We start from the raw sequence: 27,743 nt of genomic DNA, 5'->3' as shown, positions 1-27,743 counted from the left end.
TATTAACGTCTACAACAGGCCAAGTTGGCCTATGAGACCAAAATGTTGCATACAAATGTCTGGGAGATTTCAAAAGTCCCAGTGAAGCTAACATTTATGCTATGTTGAACTAAATTGAGTAGGTACAAAATGATATCTGGACTAGATACAATCTAGAGGTACTCCCAGTGCGGTGTGGAACTGCTCTTGGGGTGTTCATCCTAAGATGTCCCGCATGGGTCGGTCTAGCATGGAGAGGCTAAAGCGGCGGGGCGGGGCCCTCTGATGGCGGCGTAGTATCCCTTGTATCTTCGACCAGTGTCTTCTGCGGGAACGGGGGCCGGCAGGGCGTGGTCGCCGGGCTTTACCTCTCGTCGTGGCTATTTCTAAGGTGGTCCCCGAGGGCCGGGAGGCCGGTTGGGCTAGTGGGGCCTCGGTGGTGGGGAGGGTAGCTGGTATTTGGTAGAAGTCGTTGAGTGTGCGTTGGTTGGTGGCTCCTTGTCTTTGCTCGGTGGTTTGTAGGAGGTGGTCTCTGTGGCGTCGTATTTCCAGTAGAAAGAGCCCCATGCATCTCTCATCTTTGAATTCCATCACCTTGGAGAGTGGTCCGAATCCTTCGCTGAATAGACAGTGGAAGCGTCCCCGGATTTCGTAGTACACTGGGCATCTACAAATATAGTGTTACTCTGTCTCTGGCTCGAGATGGCAGAGCTGACAGATTCGCTCTTCTGGGGGGAGGGGGTTGGCCCCGTATCTGCCCGTTTCGACCCGTAGTTGGTGTGAGGACGTGTGGATCTGTCCGATGGCACTTTTGACCCCGTGAGACAAGTGTGTGTCCATGTAGCTTGGGCGGGTGATGAAGCCGTCTGGGGAGATATGCAGGAAGTGTTCTCAGTAGAAAGCCTTCTTGGTTCCTAGTTCCGATGTGGGGGTCACCCATGTCCTGGTGGTGTCTGTCTGGATGATATCCATTCTGGTGATGCGATTTACCTCCTCTCGGCTGAGCTCCAGGTGTGGGCAGTCTAGGCTGTATTGTAGTGGGGGGAGATGGTCCATGTGCAAGCCATGGAGCCATAGCCAGGTCTCTGTTCGGGCGTACCAGCACTCAGTGTCCCCTTGTGTTGCTAGCTGTTTGGATGACTTCAAAGCGAGTCTAGGGTACCGGTGCTAAGGCAGGTCCCATATTCGGCGCAAGGTCACGGTCTAGAAGAGGGCCTCAGCCACGAGGGGCAGTGCCCCCAGCTCTGCGCGGATGATCTCGTGTGGTACGGAGGGCTTGCTTCGGATCATCCGTGAGATCATAAGTACTAGGGGTCTCTCCATCTCGTCCCATCCCTCATAGGTGGCCTCCTCCTCAGGCAGTGGTGGCTGATCCTGTGGGGCCCTCCGCGTGTGGTAGAGATTGGATCCCCATATGGGAGCCCCGTACAGGAGGGTTGGTGTGACCAAGGTGTCAAAAAGCCAGAGTTTTGTCCGGGGTTCCTGGAACTGTATGCGGGCACATTGGTTCTCCATTGACCCAAGGGCTACATAGCCTCGGGTTAGTCTATCTTCCGCGGCTTTTCTCAAGGTAAATCTCGATCCAGAGAATGTAATCCCCAGATAGACGTATCTTTGGACCACGTCCACGGTTTCTCCACCGTATGTGAAGGGGGGTACCGACCGACGGAGCCATTGGGTTGACGTGTTGAACACCATGACCTTGGTTTTCCCCAGGTTCACAGTTAGGTCTTTGTCTTGGCAAAAGGCCTGTAGTGCGTCCAGTTGGCACTGCAGCCCTTTGGGTGTGCTGGCGATGAGGACTATGTCGTCCGCATATAGTAAGGTAGGTATCAGTGTCCCTCCCAGGCTCAATTCCACCTCGCCCAATTTATCTATGTACTCTGAGATCTCATCAATGTAGAGGCCAAATAGAGTGGGTGAGAGTGGGCATCCCTGCTTGACTCCGATGGTGCTGGTGATCTCCTTTGACAGCCCTCGCGGTGCCCGAACTCGGCCCGTTACCGATTCGTATAGTGCCAATATCCCCCATCGTATTTCGGTTGGTACCTCCAGTTCCTATAGTCTCTGTGTGAGCCTCGCTCGTGGGACTATGTCAAAGGCCTTGTGGAAGTCCACGAAGCAGCAGTACACCCGTCTTCCATGCGCTCTACCCTCCTCTATGATGGCTCTCAGTGTGAGGATATGGTCAAGGGTGCAGAACCCCCTCCTAAACCCTGCTTGTCCTGCTGCTCAGTGTTGGTGTTGCTCTGCCCACTTGCTCAGCTCGTGTTCCAGTATGGATCCATAGAGCTTGGCTAGTATATGGCCAACCATGACTGTTCAGTAGTTCGTGGGAACCATGGGGTCTCCGGCCTTCAGGATAGGTATTATGGTGTTGGCTGACCAACTGGCTGGAAAGCCTTCGCATAGGGCTCTGTTGAACATGTGTGCTAGGAGAGGTGCCAGTATGTCTCTAGCATGGGTCAAATGCTCTGCTACCAAGCCTTCGTGGTCTTGGACACGGCCATTTTGGAGTCTGTCAATGGCGTCCCGAACCCGCCCCGTGTTGAAGAATGTGGATGATCCGGGTCTGCTCCCTGGGGGCCGAGGTAGCTGGGGTTGCTTGGGTACTTGGTATAGTGAGGTTGCATATGCATGCCAAGTGTCCGCGGAGGTGATGGGCATCTAGGCTCGGGGTTCCTGAAACGCCTTCCATGCCTCTTTGCTGTCCTGTCCTAAGAATAGCTGGTAGAATTCGTGTTCCACTTTGGAGAGGTAGGCTCGTTTCTTCCGTCGCACTAGGCGACGGAAGATCAAGCGTGCCTATTTATGCATGTGTACTCCCCGTGCTTCGTCCTGTTGAAGACGGAGCCGGGTTTCCCTGCACTCTGCGTCGTACCAGCTATTCTGTGGGACATTCTTGTTCGGAGGGGTGGGGTGGGGGGAGGGGGATGTGTGGAGGAAGTATTCGGCAGCTGAGGTGTGTAGTGTGCCCGCCAACTGTGCTGTGACCTCCTCCAGGGGTGCGTGGGGGTTCATTTCTTGCAGCCTCCAATAGAGATGGTCGGAGTATGCGCTCACAGTTAGCCTGGTAAAGTGGTACCTGGGGAATCTTGGGGGGTTGCTTGCTGGGTGGGTTAGGTCATACCTGCAGGTTATGTCAAATTGTAGGTATGCATGGTCGGCACTGCAAGTGGGCGAGGTGATATTTTAAGGGACTGGACGTCGGGGATAAGTGATAGAGGGCCGAGGATATAGTCCCCTGTGCTTGCTCCCAGTTTCTGTGTGGGTGCTCCATGTGCCCCCCGTCCGCTGCAATTGGCCGCGTACCAGTGTGGGAAGCATGTGAGGGCATCCGACCCGGGCCATCTGTCGAGGCCGTTGAGGATGGCCAGTCCGTGTGCCCCCCCAACGCCAGTAGGTATTCGCCATATTCGGTGCACTCAGCTGTGTCCTGTGACGCCCGGTTGAGTCCTATCTCCTCCGGTGCAATCTCTTTGTACATGTGGTCTTTGCTCTCAAAGAAGGGGGTCTGCCTTTGTGTTGTGCGTGCGTTGAAGTCTCCAGCCAACATGACATCCCCCAGGCTGGAGTAGTGCATGATATCTTAGTACAGTGGTAGGTATGGTGACTCGCCCTTCTGTGGTGCGTATGGGAGTGTGCTGGTGGGAAATAGCACACCGCCATGTATGTCTCAGGGGCGATCTGTGTGTATCCGGATCCACATGAATCGGGCTTCCTCATCTTTCCGCATGACCTACACCATGGGCTGTAGCTCCTCCTTGTACAACACAGCCACCCCTCCGGACCCTCGGGTCCCTCCTTTTGTTCGGGCTCTAGAGCGGTATGCCATCTCCCATCTATATCCCCTCACTCCTGGTAAGTAGGTGCCTGGGCTTTAGTGGGTTTCTGTGTAAAGGACGATGTCCTTGCCGGTGAAGGTCTCCTGGAATAATCCTGCATCTGTCTTCATAGCTCCGTTGCAGTTCCACACTGCAAAACTCAGGTGGGTCTCATAGGCCGCGCCCCGTCATTGGCGCTTATCTGTGATGATGACCCAACCATCTCTGTATACTGCCCATTTTCCCACTTTGCAAGCCTCCAGGATCTGTGGCATGCATTCTTTACGGTGTGCCACCTGTGCGGGTGTAAGATCATCCTCCAAGTAGACTTTTTCCCCTTTTAGAGCTGTCCTTTTAGAGAGGAAGGCTCGTCTGGATTCTAAGTTGGCAAATTTGAGGATAAGAGGCCTTCCCTTGGTGAGGTCTTTCCCTACACGCCATGCATTCTCCACTATTTGAGGGTCCTCTACTCCCAGCTTTCCACATATCTGTTGGGCATTTGCCAGGGGGCTATCCCCTTCCTTCCATCCGACCACCCTGATGTGGAGCGCTCTAAGCTTTCTCTTTTTCTCCTCCTCCAGTGCTGCATTCACAAACTCCTCCTTTGTTGGCGATTTCTTGGCTACCTCAATCCATTTGGAGTTCTCAGCCACTTCGGCTTGTGCTTGTTTCACTATATTTACCCACGTGTTGAGCTCCTTTGTTACTTGTGTCTTCAGCTCGTTGATCTCGGATTGCACCTTGGTGGGCGTTGTTTTGGTGATTTCTCCTTCCTCCTTCTTGAGTAGGTCCAGCTGGTTTCTATATTCATCGAGATCATGCCTCAGTTCTTCGATCACCCTGTTTCTCTCCTGGAGGGACGTTTCAATGTCCACCTTCCAGGAGGTGAAGTGTGATGTGATCTCGGCGTAGATTTCGTTCTTCCATTCTTGCACTTTCATGCTTATTTCCTCGCTGATTTGGTGTGCAGTTTCCGCGCACATTGCTGCCATGATTTCCTTGATGTTGCTGATGTCTTGGTCATGCGCCTTGCATACATCTCGGAGGGCCTCCATGCCTTTCCTTGTGTGGTAGTCTGTCACCTTGTCAATGCGGCTCCAAATCGCTGAGTATTTCTCATTCTTCTCCCCCCTCGTGCGGCTGCTTGGTGACGGGGATGTCTTGTTCGAGCCCATCCCTTCCTTACGGTTCCAGGGCTTGCTCAGGGGGTGTGGGCATCCGGCCTCATTGTGGTTGTGGATGCGTGATGGGCGGTGGTGGAAAAGTCGGGTATGGGCAGGGCTAGTGGCGGTGGCAGTGTCCGAGTCGGACGAGAGGGCGTCCGATTTTCAATGGACTCGGACGGGATTGTGGCGGGGGGGGGGGGGGGGGGGGGGGGGGGGGGTACTCGGACAAGAGACGTGGGGGGAGCTTCGGATGAGATTGGGGGGGGGGGCAGGGGCGGCGGGAAACTCGGACGAGGGCGGGCGCTAATCTCGGAAGAGAGAGAGAGAGAGAGAAAGAGAGAGAGAATTGACATTATGTTGAGAGAGGAACCGGCCCCTCCCCCTTTACAAGAATTTGTTGAGACAAATCACAAACACTAAGTACCTAAATGTCAGAGTGCAGCGATGTGGAAGCATAGGACAAAGACTGTGAGAGAGTGAACACAGAGAGAAGAGAGAGAGAGAGAGAGAGAAAAGGAGACAGTGTAAACACAGAAAATCTACGGTGTAGTATGCTGTATAAGAGTGCAGAAATACACAAGGGGGCAGAGGAAATATCTGTGTATCTCTCCGACTTGATGACCTCGATCTCCATCAGCCCAAGCACAATCTGTCTCATCCAACAGATCTTCAAGATCAAAATCTGAAATCATTGAAGAATGAATAATCAAGTGTGCCACAAGAACCGGCTACAAATAGCCAAGAAATAATAAATAACAGCATTAGGTCGCCTGCTGACAGCAGAAAACTGGCCGACTATGCAATCCGACTGGACTACTGACGTGGCACTGATGACGTGGCACCTCCTCTGCCGTACTGTGCTGACGTGGCACTGACTGTCCAGGAAATGACTGGCTAACACCCCCTCTCAGATCCTGGACGGGTGAAAAGACTGAGGGATCTAGAATGCTACCAAAGAAGAGCCCGGGGAAGAGCCTTCGTAAACAAATCTACGAGATTATCCTCCGTCTTGCAATACTCCACATCAATGGTCCCATCCAGAAGTTTCTCCCGAAATGAAGTGATATTGGATCTCAATGTGCTTCATCCCCGCATGGAATACGGGATTCTGTACCAAGGCAATGTAACTCTCATTGTCGCACCGCAAAAAAGTAGGACGAGTCTGGGGGCAGCCAAGCTCTTCCAACAATCTCCAAAGCCACACAACCTCACATGTGGTGGAAGACGCAGCCCGATACTCCGCCTCAATAGAAGAAAGAGCTACCGTGGGCTACTTCTTGCTACTCCAAGAGATAACACATGTACCCAAGATAAAATAGTAGCCCGTAGTAGACCGTCCGTGATCCACATTGCTAGCCCAATCCGAGTCACTCCAACCTGCAAGAACCAGATCGGAAACATCTGTACCTGCGGATAAGAAATCCCTAAGGCAGAGGTTCCCCTCAAATACCAAAGAATCCTCAGGGCAGCCTGCCAATGCACCTGTTTGGGTTCCGTCATGAACCCTGCCAAAAGACCCACAGCAAAACAAAGATCAACACGAGTGTTGAGAAGCCAAATGAAGGATCCAATCAACTGACGATAGCGTGAAGCATCCATCACGAGAGAATCTGAGTGTGAAGTGGACTTCCAATTCGGATCCATAGGAGTGATAATGGGCCGACAAGGCTCCATCTCAAAAGTCACCAAGATCTCTTGAATGTACCTCTGCTGAGAGATGAAAATCCCCCTCTGAGACTGATAAATCTCGTGACCCAAGAAGAAATGAAGAAGCCCCAAATCCGTCATCTCGAATGCCTGATGTAAAGCTGTCTTGGTCTCTCGGACCTTCTGGCATGATCCCCTGTCAAAATCAAATCATCAACATACAACACAAACAACACACAACAAACCTCGAAAGTGTGCACATAAAGCTGCGGATCAGCCTTGGAGCGCCAATATCCCAACTTCGACTGAAGAAACGAGTCAATCTTCTCATTCCATGCACATGGAGCCTGCTTGAGGCCATGCAAGGCCTTCTTCAACCTGTAAACTTTCCCATCCGAGAATCCAAAGCCAATAGGCTGCTTAACATAGATCTCCTCCTGAAGTCACCATTCAGAAAGGCCGACTTCACATCCAACTGATAAACAGTCCATCTTCTATGGCCAGCCAAAGCAAGAACAGCTCGAATAGTCGCCATACGAGCAGTGGGGGCAAAAATATCATGGAAATCAATGCCTGAGCACTCAGCAAAACCTTTAGCAACAAGGCGAGCCTTGTACTTGTCCAAAGAGCCATCGCTAAGGTACTTGGTCTTGAAGACCCACTTGACACCAATCACCTTCTTGTGAAAGGGACGAGGCATAAGAGACCAAGTGCCATTCCTCTCAATAGCCTCCAACTCGGCTTCCATGGCCTTCCGCCAATGATCAGATTGCAAAGCCTCCTTCACTAAAGTGAGCTCTTGATCTTGCATAACTCAGGTCAGCAAACAATAGTTGGAGCAAACAAGCTCCGAAGAATGTGTCTGGTTCCTTCGTGACCTTCCGGTCCATCCTACAGTTCCCACTCCTCAGAGACCCTCTCGATCCCTGAATCTGAATCTCGGAGGGTATCACAGGCCCAACGAGGAGGACGAACCTCTCTTCGGTGCTCTCCATTTGCTGAAGACTCACGAACATCCACCGGCGGAAGCTCCTCGGGTGTGGCCGGTGGAAGAGAAGACTCTGAATCTGAAGAAGAATCTCCATCGAGAGGCTCTGGCTCCAAAGAAACTGTCTCGGGAGCCCAAATCTCCCCTCGATCTCCAAGGACGGGGTGCTCCTCAACCCCCTCTGTGGCCAGTACTTCCACGAACCACACATCTCGGCTCGTGTAGACATCCCGCTTAACAGGATCAAACAAACGATAACCTTGGGATTGGGAGCTATAGCCAACAAAAACCTGTCGTCGGGAAGCCGCCTCGAACTTATCACGCTGCGTCTTCAGAATGTGCACATAAGCGTCACACCCAAAGATCCTGAAATAAGAGACATCAGGCTTAGTCTCGAAGTAAGCCTCAAAAGGTGTCATCCTGTCAACAGCCGAAGTGGGAGATCGATTAAGGATGTGAATTGCGGTAGCCACTACCTCGGCCCACAGAAACTGAGGTATCTGTCGGTGCTCCATCATGGTGCGTGCCATCTCGATCACACTTCGGTTCTTCCGCTCCAAAACGCCATTCTCTTGGGGAGTGTTGATGTTAGCAAACTCATGGTGAATGCCCCTATCTGCATAAAAACAAGCAAACTCATTAGACATAAATTCACCTCCCTTGTCTGAACACAAGGTCTTCAGTGGCCGGCCAGAACGGTTCTCCAAAAAAAGAAGCCAATCCTTAAAATGAGAGAAAGCCTCCGACTTCAAAGTCAAGAATAGGCCCAAGTCATCCTGCTATAGTCATCTATGATCAACATGAAGTACAAGCTCCCCTTCAGGGACTCGATCCTCATCGGGCCACAAAGATCCGTAGATACAAGCTCCATGGGTGAAGTAGACCGCCTAGAAACTTTGTTGGGAATCGCATCCCGATGTGGTTTCCCACGAATGCAGGAGACACATGGCTAATGGCTCACCACTATGTCCAGCAAGCCTCGGACAAAGGACCCTCGCGACACCTTCCAAAGGTACTCGTAATTCAGGTGGCCAAATTGAGCATACCATAGCTCAAACTGTGTCTGTGAAGTAAGAAGAAGAGAAGTAAGAGCTGCAGAAGACTTCAATTTGTAGACTCCATTCTCCTCATACCGTGTAGAGAGAACCTTCCTCGATCCACAATCAAGGACTCGAACAGTATCACTGTCAAACTCCACCAAGAGACCAAGAGCACAAATCTTATGAACCAAAAGTAAATGATACCCCAATCCTGGCACATGCAACACCTCAGAGGTATGGGTACCACCACGTCCATCTAGAATAAGCTACATCTCACCCCGCACAGCAATAGACATAGAAGAGCTGTCTCCAATGAGAATCTTCACACGCGAAGGTCGCAAATGGACAACACCAACAGAAGGAGTCATGTGCCGTGAGGCACCACTGTCCACAATCCACTCTCGAGCCTTGGGAGCTGTTATCGCAGCATCAAAAGTTGTCGGTGTAGAGTCCTCAATGACTGCTAAGTGTAGAAAAGCAGTTGATGAGGGTGCAGCCACCGCTCCAGAGTCCTTCGTATCCTTCTTGGTATCCTTCTTGTCTTTGTCGAGGCAATCGTTCTTTCAATGACCGGTCTTTCCACAAATATGGCAAGTTGATTCCTTCTCCTTGTCCTTCTTGGATTTGTTGTCCTCCTTTTTCTTTTGGTCCTTCCCTTTTTTCTGAGAGGCTTGACCAACCAATGCCTCCAATTTGGAAGCATTCTGTCCCTTCAATTGTTCCTCCTGGTACGAGACCATAGGAACCAACTCTTCCCACCAAAGAGTCAACTCCTGCCCTGAAGCAATAAGAGCGGAATAAAAAGTACCGAATCGTGGCGGCAACTGGGATAGTTGAAGGAATCGATTAGGCACGGAGATAGAGGTAGACAAACCTTACGCTCAGTGAGAGAGACACAGAGTGCGAGTAAGCATAGTAGAGAGTGAACACGTTTTTCGGTACAATGACGAGTGTACCACTTTAGGTTTTAGATAGATATATGTATGAAAGTACAATGTGCTAAGGGTGTGTTCACACCCATGCACATATAAAAGGCACGATGGCCCTTTATTCCCAACAACCTCCCACCTAAAGGCAATGTGCCTTAAGAGGAGAAAAGAATCAGCTAAGTCTAAGTATATACAAAGCTGAAATAAATATATCTATCCAACTCCCATTATCTATCGGCAATGAGCAAACTGCTCTGCTAGAAGACCCTTTGTGAGAAGGTCTGCAAGGTTACCATTTGTATGCACTTTGACAAGCTCAATGCTCTTGCTGTCAAGTACATCTCTAATGAAGTGATACTTCACCTGTATGTGCTTTGTCTTTGCATGAAAGACAGGATTCCGGGCTAGCATGATAGCACTCTGACTATCACAATGGAGAACATATAACTCTGTGATACCAAGCTCTCCTACCAGACATGAAAGCCATAAAGCCTCCTTGCATGCCTCAGTGGCAGCTACATACTCTGCCTCTGTAGTAGACAATGCAACACACTTTTATAGTCTGGAGATCCAAGAAACCACTCCTCCTATGAAAGTAAACACATACCCAGAAGTGGACTTCCTGCAGTCCGCATGACCAGCATAGTCTGCATCCGTAAAGCCAACAACACATGCCTTTTGCTTTCCAAAGCAGATCACAACTCCTTTGTGCCTTTGAGGTATCTCATAATACCTTTCACTGCATCCCAATACTTCTTGCCAAGGGTTGCCGTGTATCTGCTCACCACTCCCACTGCAAAAGTAATGTCAAGATATGTAGCAACCATAGCATACATCAAATTGCCAACAGCTGAAGCATATGGTAACTTGGCCATTTCAGCCTTCTCATCATCAGATATAGGGTTGTCCTCTGCACTGAGTTTCACATATAAAGGCAATGGAGCCCCAATTTTTTTCCCCCCCTCCATATTGAAACGTTGCAAAACTTTGGAGATATACTCCTACTGAGATAGATAGAGTACACCTTGAGATCTATCTCTGAGTATTCGCATGCCAAGAATGTGATTTGCATCACCCAGATCCTTCATGTCAAAGCTGCCATGAAGACTTTGCTTCAATGAAACCAAGACATGAGTATCCCTGCAAGCAATGAGCATGTCATCAACATACAAAACCAAAATAATCAGACTGCCATCTACTGCCTTCTTGGTGTACAAGCAGTGATCCACTTGACTTCTATGAAAGCCTTGGGACTACATGAATGTATCAAACTTATGATACCATTCTCTTGGTGCTTGTTTCAGCCCATACAAAGTCCTTTTGAGTTTACATACCATTTGTTCTTTCCCTTGTTCAACAAACCCTTCAGGCTGCTGCATATATATGTCTTCATGCAGATCACCATGTAAAAATGCAGTCTTTACATCCATTTGTATGAGCTCCATATCCTCAACTACAACCAAGCCCAATATGGTTCTCAATGTAGTCATCTTGACTACAGGAGAGAAAATCTCATCAAAATCAATTCCATGCTCCTACTTGTATCCCTTTGCAACCAATCTTGCTTCGTACTTTGGTGAGGAACCAGAAGTGACCTTCATTTTGTAAACCCATTTGCATGGAAGGGTTTTCTGCCCTTTAGGCAACTGCACCAAGTCCCAAGTGCCATTTTTTTCAAGAGATTCCATCTCTGACAGCATGGCTTTATACCATTTCTTGCTGTCTTGTCTGTCCATTGCTTCCTTGAAGCAAGATGGTTCACCACAATCTGTCAACATGACATACTCAGCCACATTAATTGCACCAGGAACAAATCTGTCAGGTTGTCTAGTAGCCCTAGACGATCTCCTAACCCAATGGTCATTGTTTGCTCACTATTCCTGCAAAATTTCCATTTTCAGCATGTTGTCCTGGCATTTCAGCCTGCAAATCAGCATTAACAGCTTGTTGTCCTGGCTATTCCTGTATATGTAATGCCTCATTTTCATGCGCAATAGCTGGCTGATCATTTCCTGCATTTACAAGTTCATTTACAGCAGGTATTTGCTGCTGTACAGCGGGCACATTTTGCTGTCCAAAAGGTATTTCTTCCCGGAATACAACCCTACGAACCTCCTCAGTCTTTTCGGGTTGTTAGTGCATGCGATCTTCCCAGAAGATAACGTCATTGCTGCGTACTATTTTCCTTTTCTCGGGATCCCACAATTTATATCCCATTTCACCCTCGTTACCATATCCTAGGAAAATGCATTTACAGGACTTTGGCTCAAGTTTGCTGCGTTTTTCTTTGTGAATGTGCACAAAAGCCTCGCAGCCAAACACTTTTAGATGAGCATATGAAGGTGGCTTGCCCAACCACGCTTCTTGGGGAACTCCCCCCTCCAAAGACCTGTTTGGTAACCGATTAATCAAGTGAACGGCTGTTATAACAGCCTCTACACAAAACCCATAGGATAATGCAGCATGAGACAGCATCGTACGAACCTTATCCTGTATGGTCCGATTCATACACTCTACAACTCCATTTTAGGGTGGATTATGATGGGCAATGAGCTCCCTCTTTATCCCTTTGCTGTCACAAAATGCCTGAAAGGCTTTGGACACATATTTCCCACCATTGTCAGAGCGAAGACACTTAAGTGTCTTATCTGTCTGATTTTCAGCCAATGCCAAGATTTTTTTAAACTTGTCAAGCACTTCATCCTTGCTACGAATAGGGTAAACCCATACTTTCTGTGTAGCATCATCGACAAAGGTGACAAAATATTTCTTTTCCCCTAAAGATAATCCTAGCATTTAACATACATCTGAATGTACTAACTCTAGAGGAGAAGATTTCAAAGAAAGAGACTTTTTGTGAGAAGTCTATGCATGTTTGCCATAAATACAATGATCGCAATACTCAAAATCAACATAACGAAAACAAGGCAAGTAACCCAAACGAGAAAGCACTTTCATTCTTGTTTGACTCGTGTGTCCCAACCGACCATGCCACAAAGAAACACTTGGCTGCTCGGTCACAGCAACAACATGGTCACACACACTAGATACATGAAGTGGATACAACGTATCGCTTTTGCAACCTCTAGCAATAACCCTAGATCCCTTACAGATATTCCATTTTCCATCACCAAAGGTGGTATGAAAACCATCAGCATCTAGGTGCCCTGTGCTGATCACGCTCTTCTTGAGCTGAGATACATACCGTGCGTGCTGAAGTGTAAAGATAGAGCCATGCTGAAACTGTAACTGCACACTGCCAATACCTGCAATCTCACATGCATAGTTGTCCCCAAGATGGACAACACCATGTCGACCCCCCTGTATATGCGGAAAACCACTCACGATGAGGAGTGACATGAAAGGAAGCACCTGAATCAAGAATCCAGGTATGCATGTCATCATCTGTATCTACAAGTAAAGCATGTGCACCAAAATGTGAAGAGACAAAGAGTATATCACTCCCACTTTCACTGTCATGAGTGACTACATTCACCTCTTCAATTTTTACACTACTCTTCTTAGGCTGACTGTCCTTTTTCTCTTCCTTGCAATCATCTGTCTTCTTGCCTTTTCCTTTCTCCTTCTTCCATTTGTAGCAGTCACGTTTAAAGTGACCCTTCTTGCCACAATAATGGCATTCAACATCTTTGCCATTAGCGTACAAAAGGATCACATTAGAATTGCTCATAGCAATCCTGAATGTATCCCAACTCTCTGGTAGAGTGCAAAGCAAGAAAGTAGCCTTACATTCCTCATCAATCATGAACTTCAAGGCAACCAATTGGCTGAAAATGGAGTTAAACTCACTCAAGTGAGTAGACATTGCTGTACCTTCTTTCATACGCAAATCCATAAGCTTTTTCAGCCAATACACTTTACTTGCAGCACTCTTCTGTGCATACCAGTCTAGTCCATATAGCATATGCAAAATCCAAACCTTCAATGTTGAAGAGCAAGGCATCAGAAATCGATAGCTCTATGGTTGAGCGTGCAAGCTCATTCAACTCATCCCAATCGTCTTGATCCATGTCCGTAGGGTTTGCCCCTTTAGTTTTGATCGGCTTTGCTTGCTTCTTTTGTAACAGGATATTGTGGCACTGTTTTTGCCACACTGCAAAATTATGCATCAAATTACTGCTGTCATTGCTGCCAGCCATGGTTTTCAGCTCAAAAGTGACCAAAAAACCAGTAAATGCAAGCCCATATTGTCACCCAAGTGACCAAGGTACAAACAAGTACCAATCAGCAATAAATGACCACGCAGAAGTACAGATTACAGATCTGTAATTCAGTTTTCAGAAGTACCAAACCAAGTGCTACAGCATTATCCAACTGATTACAGCTATTCCAAAGGGGATGTGCATCACATTACATGAGAAATCCCAAAATTTCAGCTGCAATTTCTGTTGTACGTGTACCCAAGGGCATAAAATTTGACACAAACGGTCAAAAGCCCCAAAATTTTGTGCTCAAAAGCGTCAAATGCATATCTGCATTTCCTCTGTCATGCATAGGACTGTCCAATTTTGCCAAAATAAAGCAATTTCAGCAAAACCCCCAAATTTCACCAAGTGTTGATGTCCAAATTGTGCGGAATTCAACTTGCATGTACATAAAATGACCAAATGCTGCACAAATTTTGCCCAAATTGCAAGGGGTCCAATGTGCCTCAATGTCGAGAAAATTGGGTTTTTTTCAGCCCGATTTGTCCATGTACATGAAAAGCCCCAAATGTCAGGGACAAAATGTCACAAATTCCTGCAATTTCTGAGATAAATTTGCTTGTTCTGCATCAAATTTCCCAAATCAGGAAAAAGCCCAAATTTCTGGGCTAAATGTTGAGAAATTTCACTCAGATGAGTAAAATTTCAACAATTTTGGCGAAATAACCAATTCAAATGCGCACAATGTCTACAATTCCGGCGCAGATGCCTCAATTTTTCACGAACAATGCTCAGTCTGGCAAAGCCCCAACTTTCGAGGCCAAAATTGCACAAATTTGATGTTTTCTGCTTGCACGCACGAACCCCAGTTAGGGAAGGAGTTTGAGAAAAAGATTTTTTTGTTTTTTGAAAAAAAATGTTTCAAATGACGGGTCTATTGACCCGTCAGGCCTCCTTGTCGTGCACTCATCAAACCTGTCCTTGCCCGCTGGCGTGGCGCGCCCCGTCAGGCCCGTCGTTGCCCGCTACTGGTTCCGTCACGCGTTGTATACTACCCACTACCCATCACGTCACGCTGCGATACTGCAGACCTACTCGACCGGTTGTCGCCTGTCACTCTACGCTAGGGCCACACGGCTATAGTTCCCACCGCTCCACGCTGGAGGCCAAGTGCACACTCTCCACGGCCTATCCGTTTTCTGCAGCTCACGACTGCCTCAGCCTGACTGACGATCATGCTCAGCACACTCAACACCTTATGCTCTGATACCAGTTTGAAGGAATCGATTAGGCACGGAGATAGAGGTAGACAAACCTTACGCTCAGTGAGAAAGACAGAGAGTGCGAGTAAGTAGAGTAAAGAGTGAACACGTTTTTCGGTACAATGACGAGTGTACCACTTTAGGTTTTAGATAGATATATGTATGAAAGTACAATGTGCTAAGGGTGTGTTCACACCCGTGCACATATAAAAGGCACGATGGCCCTTTATTCCCAACAATAGTAAAGTGATCGCCATGTCTTCAGAGAAAATAGGCTTCCTCGCATTTTGAATCTGCATCTGAAGCTACCAAAGCTTGTTGATGTGTTTGTTGAGATATCGAGCTCCACTCGTGATATGCCAGGGTGACCGTTGTGCATTTATGTCACCGACGTGTCAGTTGTTGCAGATGCGGTTGGTACACTGCCCATGAATAATAGCTACATGACAGCTATCCTTATCTACTCTAGTTCGTGGCTCAGTTAGTATGCCACCTTAGTTAGTTGAGTTTGGTTTGAGACCCATATATAGGGTTCTTCTATTTCTTTGTATGAGAGTTCTTTTGGCTTACACAACTAAGAAGAGAAAAACTGTTTTCAACCTCCACCTCTATGTGTATTCCCCCATTGTGCAAGCAAGAAAGCTACAAGTGAGACTCTTTCCTTCTCCCCCACAATCTTGACATGGTATCAGAGCCTTGTTCATGGTAAGGAGCTCAAGAAAGCAAGCCAAGCTCGCGGTGTTCTGGTAAGAGGAGCAGCGTTACTTTCATTTTTTCTGTTTTAGGAGCAGATCTCTACAGGTAGCACAGCCGGAAATTGCAAGAGTGCATTGTCTCAAGTTGAGACCTTGTTTTTTTTATTTGAGGCCATTTCGGGGCCTGTTTTGGAGGCGGAAGTTTTCTGCACGCACTCAGGAAAAGACCCTATTTTATGCTGTGCGACCACTGTTCTACAGGTCGGTGAAAAGTTACTGTAAAAATTGCATCCTATGCCTGTGCGCAGAGACATTGGGAGTTACAGAATCATCCTTGTTGCCTGTTGATGCAAAATCGTCACTAGGAAGTGACTGTGTGGTCAAATACCACTTTCGTCAGTTTTGCAGATTTGCCCTTGTGAGACTGAAGCTGTGTTCTTTGCAGTGACAGAATTTTTTTGCAGTGTTCTGTAATGGCGTCTGATTCTCTTTCACATATTATCACTGAAAAGCTTGACAAGAACAACTTCCAAGCATGGAAGTTTATAATGACGAATTTCCTTATGGGAAATGGATATTGGGAATTTGTTGCAAGAAATGAAGAAGAACCAGTTCTTCCTGATGTTCCCAATCAACAGCAAATGCAGGCATTTAAAGCATGGCATGAGAGAGCCAAGAAAGTTATGTACTGGCTGTCTATCAATATTTCAGACTCTATGATTGTGCATATTCAAGATGCAAATACGCCAAAGGAGGCATGGGATACTTTGTCAAAAATGTATAGCACAAATACGCAAGCCAAGAAAATACAACTCAAGCAAGAGTTGCATAATGTGCAAAGAGAAAGTATGAGCATCAATGACTACCACATGAAGGTAAAGAATATTGTAGATGCACTTGCTTCCATTAGGTCGCCAGTGGAAAATGATGATTTAGTTTCTGTGACCTTGAATGGTCTAGGAAAGGATTATGCACAGTTCCGAACATCCATTTCCGTCTGTGAAAGATTTCCTGATTTTGAGGAGTTGATTGCTCTTCTCATTTCTGAGGAGCAAAAAAATGGTGGTACATCTTCTTCAGGAGGAACTTCAAAAGAAACTGTCTTCTACTCAAATGCAGGAAGAGGTAGAGGCAGAGGTAGAGGAGGCCGATCTGGAGGCCGTGGTAGAAACCAGAATATGCAACAAACTCAAGAAAACGACTCCTATGGAGGAGGACGTGGTAACTCTAGGGGCAGGGGGAGCCAAAAAGGTCGTGGTGGATGGCAAAGAGGCCAAAATGCAAACAGCAATGTTGAATGCTACTACTGTGGCAAAATGGGTCATATGGCTAAGGACTGCTATAAAAAGCAGAATGACATCATGAATGGAAAATTGCAACAAGGAAATTATGCATCTTCTAGTAGACAAGGTGATTATAGAAATGAGCATTTGTTTATGGTACAGCACATGAACAATTCTGTGACAAGTGCAGAAAAAAGCAATGATGTATGGTATGTTACTCAGGTGCATCAAACCACATGACAGGTCATGCAGAATGGATGAAAGATGCAAGGAAAATGAAAAAACCAAGATTTGTGAAGACTGGTGATAATACTACACATCATATTGTGCAGATTGAAAAAATTCCTTTGTCTATGCAGGATGGGAAGAAGAAATACATGTCCGATGTATTTCATGTCCCGAATATCACCAAGAATCTGGTCTCTGTTGATCAAATGGTTGAGCAGGGCTTGCAGGTCAGATTTAATCCTCATGGATGCTTTGTTGAGGATATGAAAAATAAAGGTCGCTTGATAGCAAAAGGAAAAAAGAAGGACTGAATGTTTACGTTGGATGCAGACATGTCTGAATTGAGTGCAGCAATGTTTGCACATGGGACCGGTGTAGTTGCAGATATTGATATCTGGCATAAACCCATTGGTCATGTTAATGTACAGCGACTTAAATCAATGCAGGCCCAAAATATTGTTGCAGGATTGCCTAAATTTAAGGTTGCAGAAATGCATAAGGTATGTGAAGCCTACCAATTTGAAAAACAGGCAAGGAAACCATTTCCCACACATGTTCAAGAGAGTAAGAAGCCATTGGAATTAATCCACTCTGATGTGTGGACTACTAAAGCTGCATCTCTTGGAGGCTGTCATTATTTTGTCACTTTTATTGATGACTATAGCAGAAAAGTTTGGGTGTATTTTATGAAAAAGAAAAATGAAGTTTTTGGGCATTTTAAAACTCTTAAAGCTATGGTTAAAAAAGAAACAGGCCTGCAAATAAAATGCCTAAGGTCAGATAGAGGGGGAGAGTGCCTCTCAAATGAGTTTACAAGGTTCCTGCAAGAGCATGGCATAAAGCAGCAATATTCATGCAATCATACCCCACAACAAAATGGAATTGCAGAAAGGAAAAACAAGCATATTGGAGAGGTATCTCGTGCCATGCTCAATGAAAAAGACTTGCCAGATTTTTACTGGGCTGAAGCAATTGCTACAGCAGTCTACATAATGAACAGAACTCCCACTGCAGCAATACATGGGATGACTCCAGAGGAGAGGTATACTGGTAAGAAACCAGATATTTCTTATTTGAAGATTTTTTGTTGCATTGCCTATGTTCATGTGCCAAATGAGTTGAGATCCAAGTTGGATCCAAAAGCTGAGAAGTGCATCTTTGTTGGTTACTCTCTACAGCAGAAAGGGTATAGATGCTATAACCCTTCTACTCGTAAGTTTACAATGAGCAGAGATGTTTTTTATGAGATGAGTAGCTGGTATAAATCAGTAAATGTGATTGATAATGTAGATGCACAAAATGGTAATGCTGAACAGAATTCACAGCAGCAGTCACAAGATATTAGTGGGCCTGGAGCGTCCTCTAACAATGGTTCACATTCTTCGCCATTGACAGGTAGATTGAGATTAGGAGAATCTTCTCAAAGCAATGCAGATAGTGGTATTCAAGTATCACGAAAAGCAAAAGAGAAGGTAGATCAGCCCATGTTTGATGTGAATGCAAGTCACTCTTATGTGGATGGTGAATCCAGTGGCTCAGAACAGAGCATTGATGATGAGTTGGGTATTCCTTCTATTGTTACACCTGGAGTAAGGAAGACCAGGGATGTTTTGAGAGCACCTGGGAGTGAACCTACTTTGCGCAGGTCTACTAGAGCTAGGTATCCTGTGGATAGGCTGAAATATGATGGATTTACAGCCATTCACTATGCATATATGCTCAAAGTGATACAAGAACCAGAACCCACTTCTTTTGAGCAAGCCATGGGAAAAGAAAAATGGGAGAAAGCCATGGATGAAGAAATGGATACCTTAGAAGCAAATGCTACATGGAAATTGGTACCTTTGCCTAAAGATAAGAATGCAATTGGTTGTAAGTGGGTTTATAAGGTGAAGCACAATGCAGATGGTTCTGTGAACAGATACAAGGCAAGATTAGTAGTCAAGGGGTATGCACAAACATATGGCACTGACTATGAAGAAACATTCAGTCCGGTTGCAAGGATGGCAACCGTAAGAGCAGTCATTGCTATGGCTACATCAAAGGAATGGCTTTTACATCAGATGGATGTAAAGAATGCCTTCTTGCATGGTGATTTGCAAGAAGAGGTCTATATGGAGCAGCCACCAGGTTATGTGCATGCTGTTCATCCTGAGTTTATTTGCAGGTTGAAGAAAGCATTGTATGGCTTGAAGCAAGCACCTAGAGCATGGTCTGACAAGATAGGACAATATCTTGTCACTATTGGCTTTCAGATTTCCAGGGCAGACTTCTCACTTTATGTGAGAAAAACAGAGAAAGGTATTATGCTACTTGTCATTTATGTTGATGATTTGATTATAACAGGTAACAGTGATGAAGATATCATTCATGTGAAAATGCTATTGAAGCAGAAGTTTGAGATGAAGGATTTGAGAGAGCTGCGTTATTTCTTGGGCATTGAGGTGATTAGATCACCAAGTGGGATACAGCTCTTACAGAGGCAGTATGGATTGGACATGCTGTCCAAATATGAGATGACAGGCTGTAAGCCTATTTCAGTTCCTTTGGAGCAGAAAGTGAAACTGAGCGCAGATGTAGGTGAGCTTCTGGAAGACCCTACTATATACAGACGCATAGTAGGAAGCTTGATTTATATGACTATTACCAAGCCAGATTTAAGCTATGCTGTTGGACTAGTAAGTCAGTTTATGCAGGCTCCAAGGAAACCGCATTTGGATGCGGCTAGACGCATACTCAGGTATGTGAAGTCCACATTGCAGTATGGACTACTTTATGAGACTGGGATTCAGATACAGTTGCATGGATACACTGATGCTGATTGGGCTGGTAGTATTTCTGATAGACGATCTACCAGTGGATATGTGTTCTCTTTTGGGAGTGCTGCAGTCACTTGGAGCAGCAAGAAACAGTCTACAGTTGCCTTGTCGAGCACAGAGGCTGAGTACAGGGGCACAGCAATGGCTGCATGTGAGATAGCTTGGTTGCATAAGCTACTTTATGATATGCATCAGCCTACAGATGGGCCAGTTGTCATTTATTGTGACAACATGAGTAATATACACTTGGCAAATAACCCAATCTATCATGCTAGAACAAAGCACATTGAGGTGCATTATCACTATGTGTGGAAGAGGGTTTTACTAGGTCTTATTGATCTAGTTTATATCAACACAGAGGATCAGGTAGCTGACATATTCACGAAGGCATTGGGGGCAGAAAAGCTGCGCAAGTTCAAAGACCTGCTTGGTGTGCAGGAATTGGGATTGAGCTTGAGGGGAAGTGTTGAGATATCGAGCTCCACTCGTGATATGCCAGGATGACCGTTGTACATTTATGTCACCGACGTGTCAGTTGTTGCAGATGTAGTTGGTACACCGCCCATGAATAATAGCTACATGACAACTATCCTTGTCTACTCTAGTTCGTGGCTCAGTTAGTATGCCACCTTAGTTAGTTGAGTTTGGTTTGAGACCCATATATAGGGTTCTTCTATTTCTTTGTATGAGAGTTCTTTTGGCTTACACAACTAAGAAGAGGAAAACTGTTTTCAGCCTCCACCTCTGTGTGTATTCTCCCATTGTGCAAGTAAGAAAGCTACAAGTGAGACTCCTTCCTTCTCTCCCATAATCTTGACAGTGTTCCTGAAGCGAAGAAGACTTATTCACGGACAAAGTCCGCATCTACACCTCCAAAGAAACCCTCTTCATCAGGGTCATCCAGTTGTACATCTGATCGAGCTCCAGCCATATCTTACGAGCCACCGTCAAGTGCTCGATGTAAGCTATCACGGCTGTGGTGCAAGACAGAAACAGAAAAGATTGAATCCTGGCATTCAGTTTGTCCCAATGAGACTGGGCCTTGGTCAACTCCGCACGAGCATTGGAAGAGAGTTTGGACTCATGCCTCACCGAGGGCCTATTAATCTCCTCCATGACCAGTTCCGCCAAATCATAAGACTCTAAAATGGCAAACATCATCACTCGCCAGATACGGTAATTGTCACCATCAAGCTTTTGATCTGTTGGAAGAGCCGGTAGGACAGGTACCTTCCTGTCCATGATCATCTCGAACTCGAAATCAGTCTTTGTAGACATATTAACCTGCAATACCTGCACAAATGCAAAAAAAGCAGCCCCCTTTGACTGTGAAAACGCAACCTTCTAGGACTGATTCCTTCACTGCCCAAACCTTCTTCACCCGCCGGAGGTGATGAAAAGGTAAAATCTGCAATAGAAGGCCTCAAACGCAGCCTTCCTCCCCTTCGAACAGCAATAACCTGCAGCAAATTCACCGATTAGACTCCTTTCCCGCACGCCTACGCTCGCTTCAGCCTTGATCCGATGCGCAGCCCTCCCACTTACCCTCGAAACTTGGAAATACAACCTTGTGTCGCGCTGAAATCTCCTCTTCAGATAGGTTCAGCCCTCAGTCAGTCCATCTTCACCGCTCTAATACCATGTCAGAGTGCAGCGATGCGAAAGCGTAGGACAAAGACTGAGATAGAGTAAACACAGAAAGAAGAGAGAGAGAGAAAGAGAGAGAGAGGAGACAGTGTAAACGCAGAAAATCTACAGTGTAGTATACTGTATAAGAGTGCAGAAATACACAAGGGGGCAGAGAAAATATCTGCATATGTCTCCGACTTAATGACCTCAATCTCCGTCAGCCCAAGCACAGTCTATCTCAGCCAACAGATCTTCAAGATCAAAATCTGAAATCACTGAAGAATGAATAATCAAGTGTGCCACAAGAACCGGCTCTAAATAGCCAAGAAATAATCAATAACAGCATCAGGTTGACTGCATTAAATGCAGTCGACAGCAGAAAACTGACCGACTATGCAGTCCGACTGCACTGTTGATGTGGCACTCATGACGTGGCACCTCCTCTGCCGTACTGTGCTAACGTGGCACCGACTATCTAGGAAATGATTGGTTAACACTGAAACATATACAAAAGGGTTGATTTGTTGCAATTCTAAAAGTTAGGGTTTTTAAATCCTAATTTTTGCAAACTCCAAGCAACAAGCTGATTTTCTTCTATAGTGCTTGGATTAGATCAAACTAAATAGAAAGTGCTTCTTGGATGAGAGATAGATAAAAGAGTACAAAGTATGTGGCTGATATTTCAGCATGAGAACTTATATCCAAATGAAGAGAGAGACCTTCAATATATAGGTGTGGGACTTGCGTGCTCAAAAGTATAAGTAGAGACTACAAATGACAAGTATTTGCTGAAAATGACAAGTGTAAGGACACTTGTCTCTTTACAATGACACGCGTCCTCTTTTGAATGTCACATGTCACTTTCTAGAAAAAGAAGCTTTTAAACGTTCTACTCTAAAAATCTCTCAAATGGTTAAAAATTTGAGATAGTTGTTGAAGATAAAATTGTTCCTTGTGAAATTCCAAAGTCCTTGACGTAAACAAAATTTCCATTTGAGTAACTTTCAAGAATATTAACCTTCTAAATTTTAAGTGTCGCCAAATTTAGCTTCTAGAGAGCTTCATTATCACCAATTCATGGTTTATTTCTTCCATCATGAGCATTTAATTTCACTTTCTAAAACCACTCATTATTGGATTTCTAGTCAATGTGACTAAGTGTAAAAGTCTTAGTCATCTCAACTTTTTGGTCAATCTGACTACTCGACTAAACTTTTAATTTCTCTTGAGCATCTCGTCAATGACGACCCAAGTATAATTATAGTGTTTTAATCCTTAAATAAAAAATAAACATTTAATCATATTTTGAAATACTCATGTAATATAAATCACCTTTCAAAGTGCACGAGCATCAAATTAATTTGAAATCATTGAGCCAACATGTCTTGGTAACAATTAATATACAAAATGTTTGTTACAATACATCTCTTGCTTTGTTCTAGTGTTGAATCTAAGATGGGATATTGAGCTAAAAATGCATTAACTTTATTAAAACAATCTTTTTTACTAAAAATAAATGTATTCCTAGAGAGTATTTGATCCTCAAGAGTAACAATGCCCAATGGCCTTGGTCAGCCTACTCCTATATTGATTCCCTAGCATGCTTCCCCACATGTGACGTAGGATATATCAAATTTCCTTTCTAGCAGGAGAGATATCTTCCTTAGACTTGCATACACCTCCCTAGTCACCACATCTTGCACCTCAAATATTGACTCATAGGACACCATGGAATTGGCCCTTAAATAGTAAGGGGATAATGTTCACCACAAGAGCAATATAGACAAGTGCGAGTAAAAGACAAAGATGATGGGAAGCATATCAATAGAAATAAAGTTAAAGAAAATTGATTAAAAATTCCTGCATGGATTTCTAAATCACTATACATTGTGATTTACTCAAAAATATATGGAATGCATAAATGATAGAGAGACACAAAAAAGATAAGTAGTCAATTTACTTGTAAGCATAAGTAGCATCTAGGGTGGTAGGGCGCCTAATTATACATAAAGCACTAAAAACGTAGTTGTTTTGGCTCTCAAACCTTACATATTATTTTTTGAAGAATGTGACTCCAAGGTACATTCATACTTGTCATCTGTTAATCAAGGAGATATTGATGAGTAAGGAAGTGTGGGTGAGAATTGAGCAAAAGGCATTGTAGATTTCAAAAGGGATGAGGAAGGACAGTGATATTGATGCTTGCATTTGCTGCAGCACGTTGCTCGAGGAGCTGCATATTGCCCAGTGCTCCTATTGCCATCAGCTGGTGTCATCCACCAGCTTGTGTTTTCAGCATCATGCTACCACCTATGTCGTTTTCTCACTCCTAAAGCCATGCCTTGTTGTGTGGGACCCTTTGCTGCTGCCAGACACATAAGGAGGCTGCCTTGTTGCATTTCGAGATCCATCAAGAGTACGACACACTTTCCAGCTCATACACTCTGCCCAAGTCCTTGAGACACAGGAGTTCAAGGGTTAGTATTCTTCACTACATAGTGTGTTTACTGCATTGAGCATTGTATTCTATTCAATATTCATTCATTACTTTTTATTGTGTTCATTGGCCCTACATTACCCCAACTCTAACTATGTTCTTTATCAATCTATGTGTTTGTTATACAATTGTTTTTGTGTTTTATATGTTAGAGTATTTCTTTATAGGTAGGTATTACACCCTTGGCCAAGGAACAACAATTATCACCTATGTGGTTGGGTTCCTAGTAGAACAGTGTAATACGTGCTCATTTTGAGCAAGTGTTGCCCAACAGGTTTTTATTTAGGCGGTTTCTTACCACTCCCATTTCCCTCTAGTGAGCTATGCAATGCAGTCCTTAATTTTGGTGGCTGAAAACCACCTCTTTGTGAGAGTGCACAATGGAAGAGAATCACAAACACAAAGAGAGAAGGGAAGATAGAGACAAGAAAGAGCAAAAAGAATGAAGGAGTAGGACCGAACTGATCTGCAAATTAATGTTGAATACAAGGTTGACCTGATCAATCCCTACACACAACTGATATGCATTAGTGAGGGTGCTAGATGTAATATTTTCACGCAATAAAAGTTAGTTGGGCAATTAACAAGTTAGTAAGATTACTAACTAAAGACTAACTAAGATAAAAACTAACATTAATAACTAATCATTTTTATTTAATTAAAAATATATTTTAAAATAAACTGAGAGTCGTAATCCGACATTTTTCTCGGATTGACAAGGATCGTAACCACCCTTCATGGAAGTTATAGCATGAACGAGACTTATGAGCCATATTAATCACTAGTATTAATGTGTATAGTGTGGATGGTCCAAAAATATTAGATTTTTGGACAAAAAAACTAGTATATTTTAGATATTATCCTAAAAAGATAAAATTGAAAGTCATTTAAAAGAAAAGACAAGTGATGTTTTAGTTAATTTTGGAGATTTTATAAAAAGAAAAATAAAGAAAAGTGACTGGCAAAATTGCGCGTGCCACGATCGCAATCTACAAGCAGTAGACAGCATTTCGAACAAAGAAAAGAACGAGTGAACTGTCAGATTTATGATCTGAGCATCAAATCACTGAGTCTTCCAAGAGCCCCTCTACTCTTGTTCTCAGCCTTATCCCCTCCTCTCTAATTCATTATGAATATGAGGCATGGGGAGGCACAAGGGAGCATAAGGAGACCTCGAGAGGCTACGAGAGAGAGGTAGAGAGAAGAATACCTCTCCAAGAGATTGTGAGAGAGAGCGAGAGAGAGAGAGAGAGAAGAGTTACCCCGAGAGGCTGCATAATTCTCTCTATCTCGATCCTCAACTTAACCATCTTCTCTTACGCTCTCCCATCTCAAATCTATTCTGCCTTCTTAATCTCTTAAGTCTACTTGCGGACGATGGCCTCCAAGCGAAGAATGTCGCATGCGGATAGCAATCCTACAACTAGCAACAAAGCTTCGGGCGAAGGCATCACTGTCAATCCAACTACGGTTCCAGTCGTAAGTAATGTATTTCTAAATTGATAGATGCTTGCTTTGATTCTCACATGAGATACGTTAGGCTCCGTACTTTGTTGTGCTAAAATAGATCATTGAAAATGATAAATCACATCTCAAATATTCAAATATGAAGTTTATGAAGTGCTTGTATCAAGGGGAGTTAAATTGCACCTAGTTGCTATGTGATGAATCCATACATAGCATAAGAAGCATATGGGGCTCTAAAGTATTGAGCATTGATGAGTCTTGATTAATATTTACCGAGGACAATATTGTTTTAGGTTCGCAAATACATATAGACGGTACATACATGGGAGAGATTATGTGAACTTTACATCGATGACATGTGACTCCTTGCCTTAGGAGAAAGGAAGATAAAGCCAAGATAAAATGCTGCAAAATAGGGTAAGGCTAAAAGATAAATGTCACTTAGAGAAGAGACATAAATGCTCTCGCTAGATTAATTAATTCGCATTGAAATGATTGGACTTACGTTGTGTATAGTATTTGAACCTTTAGTATATGCCTTAGTCAAAAGGAGAAAATGTTAGGTAGATTTTACTCTTTGGTCCCAAGGGAAAGAGCGAATATATGATAAAATTGTTATCACGTCTATTCTTATATTATTTGGAAAAAATCCAATTAGTTTTTTTGGTTGATTAAACAACACCCTAAATGTTTTCTTTCAATCAATTGACTGTTGCATTGTGATTTGGATAAATATTCCAAGGCTTGTGTTGATAGAAAATGCATGGCAGGGATCTGTAATGATAAGTTGCCATGGGAATAAATGAATGTTTTCCTAGAAGATGATATTAGGACTGATTGCCTTGATTATGCTTGATTCTTAATTGGTTAATTAAGGAATGATATTTGCACGGGTGGATCATCTCCAAGATCGCACCGTGGATTACTCCAAGAGGACACTGCTCGATTCACGGGCCGAAGGTCAAGTGGTAAAAAGGCCAACCACGGAAAGTGTATCTCATTCCTAGGTCGCTTGGGGTCAGCGGAGCTCTGGACACCCCTTGCTGAGTCCAAAACGGAATTATAGACTATCGTAAACCTAACATCTGGAGGTATTGGAAGATCCTATTCTAAATAAAGGATGGAAATTTTAGTACCATGTGATTTGGACCAGGTACTTCTATTGGACAGAAGAGATACATAACTCTCCTGTATGGGCAAGAGACAAAGATTAACTTAAAGATAAGTTAAGAAACTTGTTTGTCAAAAGGACTGTGTTGTAAATTACGCGAACGAACCCTATGCCCTAAAAGGCTTAATTAATGAAGCTCATTTTAAATGTCGCACATAAATGTGGTAAGACCTAATTAGAAAACTAAAGCTATCAAGGGAAGCGAGTGGATGGAATCCCGACGGGTCCGTCCTACGGCAGGGTGGTCCCAGAGAACTGGTAGGCTTCTCATAAGGATTTATCGCCGAGTTAACTTTAGGTATTTTTAAGTTAGAGCTCGATTCATGCTGCTTTAGGGAACCGGAATGGGACTATGTCCTTTGGGCAGAGAGGTTGAGCGGCGCCTCTCTCATTTCCCATTCTCTTTGAACTAAGTGCAGTATGGATCTACTTCGGATTGGGTATCTCTGCACAAAGTAAGATGTCCAAAACCCGACGCTAGAATGCTATTAGGAGACCTTGACAATTAGAAACCCAGATTTCAAGTTGATCCTAGTGGGTTCGGGCGCAAACGTTCCGTTGTGAGGCGGACTCGAGAAACCCTAGGGCGACAAACCCTGGAACATTCCATAGGAGTGCCGGGCGGCAATGCTTAGATTCGTTTCTCAATGGACTACTAAAATGTACCTGGACAGCCGATGGGCCGGGCACGTTACACTAGAATGGACAGACGGAGGAAGAACACAAGGCTGATAGAAGTGGCAGCTCTATATAGCTGGAGAGTACAAAACAAGACACCCAGCAATCAAGGAAAGGCAAAAGTACAGGTCAACCTGCTGTTGGCCACAAAAACTGGCCGACCATGCTGCCATAAATGCCACCCAGCCTGCCGCGCGCCAGAATTTAAATGCACTCAGCCACAAAGGTGTAAACACAGCTACAAACTAACTGGCAAAGCTGGAAACATAGGCATC

The 27,743-nt window shown here is 44.7% G+C and overlaps 1 protein-coding gene across 3 annotated transcripts in view; it reads right to left on the bottom strand.

The window, feature by feature from the left end:
* LOC148036954 (protein phosphatase) overlaps positions 1–27,743 on the bottom strand; it is a 76,944-nt gene that overhangs the window by 12,473 nt on the left and 36,728 nt on the right. The gene's annotated exons all lie outside the window — the stretch shown is intronic.

The sequence above is a fragment of the Lygodium microphyllum genome, chromosome 4 (genome assembly GCF_053477565.2).
Source record: "Lygodium microphyllum isolate KBCC chromosome 4, Lygodium_microphyllum_v1.1.10, whole genome shotgun sequence".
Lineage (NCBI taxonomy): Eukaryota > Viridiplantae > Streptophyta > Polypodiopsida > Schizaeales > Lygodiaceae > Lygodium > Lygodium microphyllum.
Note: the sequence above shows the minus strand (reverse complement) of the source record. Positions and strands in the feature narration are given on the sequence as shown.